Below are 9,978 nucleotides of genomic sequence, written 5' to 3' on the forward strand. Positions count from 1 at the left end.
CGCCAGACTAGCCGCACGGGCTGGCGGGGATGGGGTAAAGGGCAGGGTCCTGACAGGCGTAAATACGAGGCACCACTGGTGGGGAAGCCCAGGCTGGGCCCCAGCACTGGCCACCCCCGCAGAGATCAGGAGGAGGTGTGGGGGTCTTGGTGCCATGCGTGGTGTGGTCCCACTTGGCTGTGTGCTCGGAGACGTGGTTTGTCTGTGGAAAGGCAGGATCAGTGATTGTGAGCTTGGAATGTGCCATGGATGCAATTTAGTATACAGGTTTTTTTTCCCTAGGCAGCAGGCTCCAGGAATATATAAAGTGACGTGTTAACACTGTTTTGGGTGTTGCTAGACTGTAAGAACTCCCAGCCAATAAATTAGTGTTTAGGTACTTAAAGAAAAAAATTCTCAATGTGCTAAACAGCTATGGGAGCATCTCCCTTAAATGTAATTCCTTGGCAGTTGAAGGATTATCTGAACACCTGAACTGTTTGAGGTTTGCTGTGTTAATCCTGATGGGCAATTCTCCAAAGAGTGGAAAGAGCAGGGCCTGAGCTCCCAAAGAGCTCCTCTTACTCATCTTACCCTTCTTGTTTCTCTTCTGACTTAAGAGGTGTCTAAGTATTTGCTGATGTTTTGTGGGGCAGAGCCTGTGCTTACTCCGGAGAACTTCCTCCTCGGGCTTTTGCTGTTACAAACGAGGGGGGAGTACGGATGATAAAATAAGCAGCATGTGACATTTTCACTCCTCCTGTTTATTTTGGGGATTCTGGAGGTCAGATTATTTCTTTTCCGGGCAGCACTTATAGTATCCCCATTTGAAATAGCTTTTTCACTAGAAAAAGTTGACACACAAAGGCTGGGGAGTGAGATGGACTGAACTAGCATAGGGTCAGGGATGTGAGAAAGCCATGGACACAACCCCTGGCCCATGTGAATGTCATCAGTGTCCAAACGGCATTGATCTGAGACATACACTTATGCCTGATCTCCCTTGGGGAGGCCTGAAAGCCCACCAAAGTCGCTACTTTCTGAAGACCAAGCTCTAACCCCTCTAATTTTTAGCAGCAGCTTCCAGCAGTAGTGACATTTAAGATGCCCACATGAAGCAAAGCTCCGTTGCTTTCAGAGTTCCCCCCCTGAAAAACAGTCAAAACTGTCCAAGTGCGTTCCTGAGCTGATCCCCAGCTCAAAGCAAAAGTCATCTCTCAGCCATGGTGGTCGTGTTTTGCACTCAGCAGCCAGCCAGGATAACCCCTTGGGGGGGACATGTCTCCTAGGACTGTGCTGGTTGGGAAGGGGTCAGGGCTTTGTTTTACTTCATTTTACAGGGTGCTGCCAGTGCCCCAGCTATTGGGGAGACCTGTGGGCTGCAGGTAGGGACCTGTGGGAGGGGTTACTGCACCTAAGGTTTGAGTCAGATAGTGACTCTCACCTTGGGGCCTCTGGTGTGATGTTGAGCCACCGATATGTTCGAGTGTGGTCGGATTCCTCCCTGGCTCAGAATGGCTTTTGGTGTCCCCCTGCTTGTGGTCAGGGTGATGGCAGGGGTGCAGGCTCCTGGGGAACCTCATCGCTCTCCCACGTGCTCAGCTCAAAGCAGAGGGGAGGGAGGGGTCTGATCATGCCCAGTGGTCAGACGCCAGCAGAGCGGGTGGTAAAAGGGAAACCTGTGCTAGAAAGGAGAGATGGAGGCGGTGGTGGTGCAGCCCCAGAGCCTCCCAGCAAGAGAGCGCACATGGAGGAGCATTGGCCATGGCCGATGCACCACTGGAGTGATGCAAAGCATAAATCTGAGAGGCAAAATGCAGGCGGTACAACATGATGCTGCATTTACCTGGTTGCTGTGCTGCGATGGCTCCATGGAGGTTTTTGGTGCCCAGTGGGTCATCGGACAGAGATGGCCAGGAGCTGCTGAGCTGGTGTTTCTGGGTGTGTGGGTCACAAGGTGCTGGTGGTGAGCTGTGGCGGGGACCATGCTGAGGACCAGCTTCCAGAGAACTGGGAGGAAACTGGTCTGTGATGGAGGACCCTGGGCTAGGACATCCTACATGTGGCTGGCTCTTGGGCTGCTGTGGGAAGCTGCATAATGCTGCTTAAGAACAAACCTCATGGCAGAAAGTGACTTCCCAAAACTCATTTATTTGTGCAGAAATGAGCAACAGAACAGAAAGATGTGGTGTAAAATACTAGAGCATATTTGTTTCAGTAGCATCCCACTGAAGTGCTCTTTTTAAAGGACATGATTAGTTAGTGTAAAATACTAGAGCATATGTGTTTCAGTAGCATCCCACTCAAGTGCTCTTTTTAAAGGACATGATTAGTTTTCAGAATCAAGAACTTAAAAAATCTATTATCAAGACCTTTTTAGCAACATTAGAGATAATGGGTGAAGCTTGTTCCTAGTGTTACTCCTTTGGAATTACACTGGGGCTGGATTTGACCCCACAGCTGTTAATGCAGGGTGACAGAAAAATGAAGGAAAATTGCTAGTGTGTTAAATAGACCCTGATTGATTGAAAGATTTTTTTTTTTTCTTTATTCATGGTAAAATGGTGACACCGTTCCTTGCTGAAAACCAAGTGTTTTAGTGCATTAGCATGAATGAAAAGGAACTTATTTAGAGAAGCAATCAGAGCAAAATGCTCCTGAGGAAAACCAAGCCATGCAAGGCAGTCTGAATTAATCTGGTTCAAAACCTGATTGCCTAGGTTTGTGAGGATAACACAGGCCAGGGATTGGGTTCACCATCCTTTGCAATAGATGTGGCCAGCGATCCACTGGCAGGGAGCAGAGGCAGCCCCCAGCACCAAAGGGGTCCTCCCTGAGGGGTCCCTGGTACCGGCCCTTCCCTCCTGCAGCTCCTGCCAAAGGAAAAGATACAGCTTGCATTGCATCAGAAGCACTTCACTGTGAAACTCAGTTAAAACCTACTAGTTTGAAATGCATTTCATCTGAAATCCGTGGGGCATTAGTCAGAAACCAAAGGAAAGGTTTATGGACTGAAACCACGGAGCCTACGTGATTTACCACTTCTGCTTCAGCTTCAACAACCTATTCCCTGTGAAATGCCTCTGCCACATTGCTAGGGACAGGCAAATAAATGCAATTAAAAACAGCGAGGGTGGCATTCATTTCACTCACCTGTAGCCATTTACAGCAAAGGTGTCCAGCTGTGAAGCAGTTGCCAGGCTCCTCCGTAAGAATTGTCCTGAGCACCTGAAACTGCAGGTGGACCACCCTGGCAGTCTCTTCCTTCTTGTAGTTTTGAAGGAGCTTTGACAAACTCTTCCCAAATCCACCCAGGAGTGCAGGGCTTTATTTTTATCTGTGTCTTGCCACGGACTTGCTGCATAGCTTGGGGCAAGTTACTTAACCTTGGTAAGAAAGACTTTGTTATTTCCCCTGTAAAGTGGGGTTAATAATGGCTATCCGTCAGCCCTTGCTTTGAGATCCTTGGATGAAAAGTGTTGCAGAAGCAGTAGATATTAATGGTATCTTTTTTATTCTCTTTCATTAGCTTGTGGCCTTTTGACACCCAGAAGAAGAAATGATGTATTTCTCCTTGAAAAAATCTGCTCTTAGATTATTTCCACTGTGATCAAAAGTAGAGAGTATCAGAATTTTTGCAGGAAAGCTCCCTTTCAGTAGCCCCATTTTGCAGACTCAGGCAGTTAAGAAAGTTACTGAAATGCTCATTAGAAATTATTATCCAGAGTGTTTATTATTTCTGTCCGAAAGTTATTTTAAATCCATATATATGGATCTATGTAAAATTGGGATTTTTAAAAAACATTAAAAAAAAAATAAAAATCTGTTTCTCAAGCAGCTCAAGGCAGCAACCATGACTCCAGCTGTCATTTATTTTGTTGCAAAAACTGTCTCAAAATATCTGCCATGGCCCAAGCCCCCAGCCCAGGAGCTCTGATGCTTGTCCCTGCTCAGGCCCTTTACGGCCACATCTCCCCAAGTGTTTCTCCAGCTTTACCCAAGGGGTAGCTGTGCCTTGTTGTCTTTTGACTGCACCATCCAAGCATTGGCTCCTCTGATGTGGGGCTTTGTGGTGCAAAAGGCAGGCAGACTTTTAACTGAAAAAGCAATTTAATTCTTCTTCATCTATCTGGGGTCAGAAATATTTATGTCTCTTTAAGTTTTCATACCTATTTTTAAAAGAACCTTTAAAAAAAATAAGCTAAAACCTTCACCAAAGGAAACAAATCCTTTGCTTTGAGCAGCTCTCAGAAAGGATAGGTGAGACAAACGAAGATCCCACAGTGGCTGGAAAACCCAGCTTTGAGGGACAGTTTGCAGGGGGTGAGGGACAAGAGTGAGAGTGTTGTATGACAGCATCAGGGAATGGTGCGAGACAACCTGTCTGTATGACAGGACTCTCAGAGAAATTTGGTTTTCATACTGCGGAGATCTTTCTGTGCTTAGTCCAACGTGGGTAGCAAACAGCCGGGGTTATTTCCAGATGCCACATATCCCCTATCAGATGCTGATAATTGAGGTGTTTGTTTAATTGATGTACTTCTGCATGAGAGTCTGACTCAGGCGGTGGGTCCTGCCACTGACTCAGCACGTGCTCGTGGGCTGGTAAACCCGAGTGCCAAAATCAATAGGGCTGCTGGTAACAGGCAGTGCTGACGCAGCCTCTGCCTCTTTAGCTTGTCAGAGTCTGTGTTGCTTTGGGGCTGGAAGGGCAGGAAGGTGAAGTGACAAGCTTCTCACACTCAGCACCATCTTTGGCTTGTACAGCTCTCAAAAAAATTGCTCTGACATCCCCAGTTCCCAGGGAAGCTGAAGGGCCCCTAAAATTAAGCTGGACTTTTGAAATGGTAGAAGTTGGCAACAGAGAGAGGCCAGGGGTTGGGATTTAAATCCTGAAAATGGGCACAACGATGATAGTGTATACAACTGTTACGGAGAAGCTTTGAGAACATTGTTGTGAGATGCATGCTGAAAGGATGAAGCATTGTGTACAGGTGTCTGGGGAAAAAAGGACAGTGCCGTGATATAAATTACAAATTGGTGTTAAGCGTGTCCTGATGATAAGCTGGGGTTGGCTAGACCCGGGATCCTGTGGTGCAGAAGGGACTTGCTGTGCCTGTAGCTGTTCCTATAATGTGGATGGTTTCTCTGTCTCAGTGTAATGAAGCAATTCAAGGGCCACATTGTCTCTGACAATTTCCCCACAGATGAGGCTCTGTAGATATTTCCACCTAAGAGCCTTTCTGCAGATGGTGTCTCACATAATAAAATTAGACAAACCTGTACAGGTAAGCCCCTGTCAGCCTCCTTGCCTTTCTCTTTCTGGGTCCTCCCGCCTGCTGGATGTGACATTTTTCCATGAGACCGGACACTCCAGCTGCACGGTGGTGGCCCTCATGAACATTAGACAACATCTTTATGCGTGAGGCAACCTTTTTTTTCTCTTCCTAGAGAGGGTCAATAATTGGGAAGCATCCCCAACCAGAGCGAGAGGCAACTGATCCCCTTCCATATTGATATGGGGGATGATTGACGATTTTAAAACCCCTGAAATGTGCTCTCTTTTAAAGCCTGAAAGGAGAGAGACACTTTCTTGTTAGCCCTAGCCCCATGCTGGGTTTTTTTGTTGTTGCTTTTCACACCTTTTCCTGCAGCAATTGTGGAGGTGGCTTTCAGTCAGGCTTTACCTCCTATACAGCCTTGCTGGGTTTTTAACTTTTACTTGTTATTAGGGAAACTGATTTCAATTTTTAATAAAATGTGACACTTAAAAACTGGTGCCATCAAAGCAGCTAATGGAAATTATAGTCATGCAGGCATCCATTTTTTATACAAGCTAGCTTCAATTAGCCATGAGCAAACATCAAAAGGTTTGAGGGAGGACTGCCTTCAAGAAGAGCCTCCAAATTTAGGTATTTAATTGAACCTTCTCCAAAGTATGTGAAGCTCTGGATGGTATGCAATGAGGGATGCTGCATCCTCAAGATCTTCTCCCCTGCCCCCCAAAAAAACCTTTTTGAAAATGCAGTACTCTTTGAAATGTCTGAATCCTTTCATTCTAACAGATAAAACTGTAAGAAAAAAATAATCAAAAAACACAGTTGCTATAAGATATATGATAAAAACGCTGCATGAATATATGCTATGGTGAGGTTTCCGGTGCTTGTTTATAGCCATACATGCGTGTAGCACCAGACCTGTATTCTTCAGAGCCCTCTGCCCTTAAATCTCATAATTTTCTAACAGTAAGTATGCCTTGATGTCTGATTAACTGAAACCCATACTTTTATTTTGATCAGGTATAGAGTGTCAAACTTTGATGGAAAAAAATCTTGAAATATTGTGAAAGAGCAGTTTGAGAGGGTAGCTGCACACCAGAGGTCTGTGTGATACCTGGTCAAGTGCTGATCTAAGTCTGGACACCTCTGTGGTTTAGCCTCCTGCTCTAGCTTCAGCCTTGAGGGGAAGGAGGGAGGAAATCAGAGTTCCTTGTTGGATTATGGTTGTGCAAAAATACAAAAAGATTTGTACAGGGAAATCGTTCAAACAGGTTTCCTCAGCCTAGGTAACCTTATGACTACAGAGGTGATGGCTTTCCATAGCTTCATTGTCATGGACGCATCTCAGACCGAGTTGTTGATGCTACACTTCTCACATTGCAAATCACTGCTGCCTCTGGGACCTTTCAATGTGTTTTTTTTTGTTCTCTCAGGTGTTTGATCACTCAGCACTGTATTTCTGACTTAACAGCAGTCATGGGTTGCTGCTGCAGCTCCTGGCTTTGTAAGTGATGGTAGCCTTGGCAGTGCTTTGTCAAGAGAATTAGATCTCACTGTAGCACAAGTGACCGTTTTCACTGCGGAGCAACTGACGTAAACAGCAAAGATTGTTACAGAAAAATATGGTTTCATTTGATTATGAATGTTCTTGCATGGTTTTGTTTACTGCACAGAATTTAAAAGAAAGTTGTGTATGTGTCATGGTGCTTTATTGCATGGTTTGAAAGGATCTATAGTAAAGGCATCATTATTTTATTCTGTAGGTGGGGCAGGGATGGTCAGTTGTCAGGGGTTTTATGGCTGTTAAGAGAATGATTTCCTAGATGATGATGGGCTTTGCCTGCAACCACAATATATATGTTTATCATTATTATTACAGATATTATTTCTGGAAGTAATTTATATGCAACTAGACTGTCTTTAAATCTAACGAGAAATCTATAAGAGGAAGAACCATTAAGGTGCAATACCTCTGTGTTGCAGACTGGCTTCTTTTACATGTGGTAGTGACACCTAGGCTGACCTGAGGCTGATGAAAGCTATCAGTGAAACCTGGCTGTAGCACCCTTGTTCATTGCCATTTCCTCAAACCTCATAAAGCAAATGAACATCAGTGTCACTGTCTGTAACTGTACAGATGTCTGGCATCAGAGGTAATCCTTGTTCAAAATGGCAAAGCCAACAGGAGCGTTTTCTTTCTTGCATCAGTCTGTGTCCAGTGGGATTGTTAAATTGTGGATAACATGGATTCTCCAAACGTGTGGAGGGGAGCTTAGCCTTGCCATATCTGATAAGGCAGGTGAGCCATCAAGCCAAGTATCACCTCTGAGAGTAAGCCAGAGGCTTCAGAGGTAGCTACAAGAGACAGTTTCTTTACCCTTGTCCCCACAAACAGAAAGATCAGTAATTTCTTGAAGTAAGCAACTATGAAATAAAATTGTCCATAATGGAAATTTCTTCCTAATTCTGTTAATAGCAGTTTTCCCCCTGAAGTTTGAGAGTTTACAGCCTTATTAAAAAGGAAGAGCCCACCTGTGGGTTTCAGCAATGCCGTGTGGCATTGCACTGTCTGTATTTGAGAGGTATTGTCCTCCAACAGGTTTGTTTTGTGCCCCTGAAGGTTGTTGCAGGAGGTTCTTGCTAACAAGCCCCATATAAAGAGCAGATAAGCTAAACTGTGTCTTTGTAATGGTTTGCAGAATTTGTCTTGTGGGTGGTGTAGACTCAAGATGCTCCTTTGAACCAGGTTTTTGCCTCCTTCCTTCAAGTCTTGGTGGATGTTTCCAGCTGTCCTGCTTTACCAGCCTCATGTGCCAGGGTTTCCAAGATGCTCTGTGTAGGAAGCGCTTTGCTGGAGAAAACCACCTATTTGATAGCAACACTTAGGTTAAAATTGTAGTGGTAACAAAAGAAAAACCAGTTTCACAAGTATACAAAGGAGAGATGCAGACAGATTAGAGCAATCTGTGGTTTTGAACTCTCTTGAAATAAAGCAAACCACATTAGTATGTCAGTGTGCAAAGATAACGAATGCAAACCACAGCGGAAATTTGTGTCCTAGGTGTTCATATTTCCCCCAATTCCATACATTACATAACCATCTTCATCACTAGTGTCCTTGTGCCATTCGTACACCTCGTGCTTAGTCCTTGCAGGACCAGATGCAAGTGAACCGCAGGGAGGTGAGGACAGGGAGAATGGCTCCCTTGCCCTGACCCTCGTGGTCCTCACTGGGTGGCAATGTCTGTGGGCTTTGTCTAAATACCCTTCTGCATTGCCACCCATGTTTGTTCCTGTCAGAGATTATGAGCCTGTTTTTCTCACCTGTGACACTTTTCAGAAGTGTAATAAGTTTACAGGCGTTGGTGTTGGGACTGATGTTGTTCATCATCTTTGTCAGAGTTGTGGACAGTGGGATTGAGTGCACCCTCAGCATGTTTGCCGATGACACCAAGCAGTGTGGCACGGTCGACACGCTAGAGGGAAGGGATGCCATCCAGAGGGACCTTGACAGCCTTGAGAGGTGGGCCCGTGCAGGCCTCTTGAAGTTCAACAAGGCCAAGTGCAAGGTCCTGCATGTGGGTCAAGGCAATGCCAAGCACAAATACAGGCTGGGAGGAGAACGGATTGAGAGCAGCCCTGACGAGAAGGACTTGGGGGTGTTGGTTGATGAGAAGCTCAACATGATCCAGCAATGTGCGCTTGCAGCCCAGAAAGCCAACTGTGTCCTGGGCTGCATCAAAACAAGTGTGACCAGCAGGTCGAGGGACATTATTTTTCCCCTTCTACTCCACTCTTGTGAGACCCCACCGGGAGTACTGCGTCCAGCTCTTGGGTCCCCAACATAAGAAAGACATGGACCTGTTGGAGCAAGTCTAGAGAAGGGCCATGAAGATGATCAGAGGGCTGGAGCATCTCTCGTATGAAGACAGGCTGAGGTTGGGGTTGTTCAGCCTGGAGAAGAGAACACTCCAGGGAGACTTTCTAGCAGCCTTCCAGTACTTAAAGGGGGCCCACAGGAGATATGGGGAGGCACTCTTTATCAGGGAGTGGAGTGGTAGGAAAAGGGGCAATGGTTTTAAGCTGAAAGAGGGTAGATTTAGGTTAGATATTAAGAAGAAATTTTTTTTACAGTGAGGGTGGTGAGACACTGGAACAGGTTGCCCAGAGAAGCTGTGGATTCCCCATCCCTGGATGTGTTCAAGGCCAGGCTGGATGAGGCTTTGAGCAACCTGGTCTAGTGGAAGGTGTCCCTGCCCATGGCAGGGGGGTTGGAACTCAATGATCTTTAAGGTCCCTTCCAACTCTAACCATTCTATGATTCCATGATTAGAAGGAGGGACAGGGTTGGATAGTGTGGGGGATGATAGCACTGTGCTGGGCAGGGTGTCAGCCCGCTGTGCTTTGGTGGCAGCTAGAGCTCTTCAGCATGGCGAGATCAGCTGAAGTAAAGCTGGTGGTGAGGGATTTTGGCTACACAAAACTTGAGATCGTTCTTCTGTACTGCTTGAGCTCTGGTTTTAAGATGATCAAGATATGTAAAGGCATGCTCCTTGCAATGCTGAACATGCATTGTGGTACAGTTGCAGTCTCACTGTTTAACCAATCTTTTTGCAGCAGTGTGTGAAGCTTCAAGCTGTGAGAAACCCCCAGTTGTCCTAGCCTGTGTGCACATACAGGGAGAGTTGGTATGCCAAAGTCCTGAAGAGCCAAGGACTGT

Source organism: Pterocles gutturalis, unplaced genomic scaffold (assembly GCF_000699245.1).
Source record: "Pterocles gutturalis isolate BGI_N339 unplaced genomic scaffold, ASM69924v1 scaffold9689, whole genome shotgun sequence".
Lineage (NCBI taxonomy): Eukaryota > Metazoa > Chordata > Aves > Pterocliformes > Pteroclidae > Pterocles > Pterocles gutturalis.